Here is a 1,471-nt window from a genome sequence, read left to right as displayed (position 1 = left end):
GAACTCCCAGAAGTTTACTCTTGAACATAGAGTAGCTAAAGCGAATGAAAGAAATGATGAAGTAAAAGAGCTGAACAGAAGATTTTTTAAAGTGGCTCAAGAAGACAAAGTAAAGTATTAAAAGGAAATGTGTGAAGACCTGGAGTTAGAAAACCAAAAAGGGAGAACATGCTCAGCCTTTCTCAATGTGAAAGAATTAAAGGAAAATTAAAACCTTGAGTTGCAATATTTAAGGAATCTATGGGTAAAATACTGAATGATTCAGGAAGCATCAAAAGAAGATGGAAGAACTGTGGCAAACAGTATGGTGATTCCTTAAAAAGTTGGAATTAGAAATACCATTTGACCCAGCAATTCCATTACTAGTTATATATCCTAAAGAAGTGAAAGCCAGGACAAGAACAGATATATGCACACCCATGTTCATCACAGCACTATTTACAATAGCCAAAAGTTGGAAACAACCTAGGTGCCCATCAACAGAAGAATGGATAACCAAACTATGGTACATACATGCAATGGAATACTATGTAACCCTAAAGAATAACATAGAATCAGCAAAACACTGCATAACATAGATGAGGACATTATGCTGAGTGAAATAAGTCAATCACAGGACAAATATTTTATTAGTCTGTTATTGTAAAAAGTCAAGGAAAGGTTTGTATATGGAAGGAAATTTTCTTTGTTAGTTACTGAGGGTGGGAGAGGAGGGGAAGAGAGGGAACACTGTTAGATAGGTAGAAACAAGTACTGATTTGGATGAAGAGAAGGGCAATATATTAAGTGTGAGTAATCAACATGGTGGCATTGAGGAAGAGAAAGACAGAGAGAGGTGTGTGGGAGGTACAGACAGCAAAGATGGACCCTTTGCACATATAGTACTGCGTTGTCAGTGAAGGCAAACGTTGATATACAAGCGGATAGATGGGTGGATAGGCTGAACTATTAGGTATGTCCATGCAGGGGGGAGTGTGCCCAAGACCATGTATAGGGTTGACAGGTAATGTTTCTACAAGTGTATTGGTATATTCTTTAAGAATTCCCAGGTATATAGTAGAGCTGACAAGGGGCAAGGTTGTAGCCACTTCTAGGCCACAGCCAGATACCCAGAAGGAGTGAGTAGTTGGACCTGTGGGCTCAGGACCATAGTCGCAGGGGACATCAAGCTCACTTGGTATAACGTAGTACACAAAAACATTGTTCCACGTCCTACTTTGGCGAGTAGTGACTGAGATCGTAAAAGCTTGCAAGCAGCCATCTAGATGCAACAATGGGTCTCTTCCTCATCCAGAGCAAAGAAGAATGAAGAAAACAAAAGATGCATGGAAACAGTTAGTCCAAGTGACTGCTGGTACACCATGTGATCCTCAGCGTATATGACTATGGGACCAGAAGAACTAGATGGTGCCCGGCTACCACTGTCAACACTCGGAGGAGGATCTATGTAGGAGATCCTGAATAAAGTGGG

At 40.5% G+C, this 1,471-nt stretch overlaps 1 protein-coding gene across 1 annotated transcript in view; it reads left to right on the top strand.

Moving 5' to 3' along the window:
• Window positions 1-1,471, top strand: part of LRSAM1 (leucine rich repeat and sterile alpha motif containing 1) — a 67,497-nt gene that overhangs the window by 28,394 nt on the left and 37,632 nt on the right. The window lies entirely within an intron of this gene.

The sequence above is a fragment of the Orycteropus afer genome, unplaced genomic scaffold (genome assembly GCF_000298275.1).
Source record: "Orycteropus afer afer isolate SDZICR_OR568_19922 unplaced genomic scaffold, OryAfe1.0 scaffold00123, whole genome shotgun sequence".
Classification (NCBI taxonomy): domain Eukaryota; kingdom Metazoa; phylum Chordata; class Mammalia; order Tubulidentata; family Orycteropodidae; genus Orycteropus; species Orycteropus afer.
The sequence above is the reverse complement of the archived record's forward strand: the minus strand, read 5'-3'. Positions and strand labels throughout refer to the sequence as shown.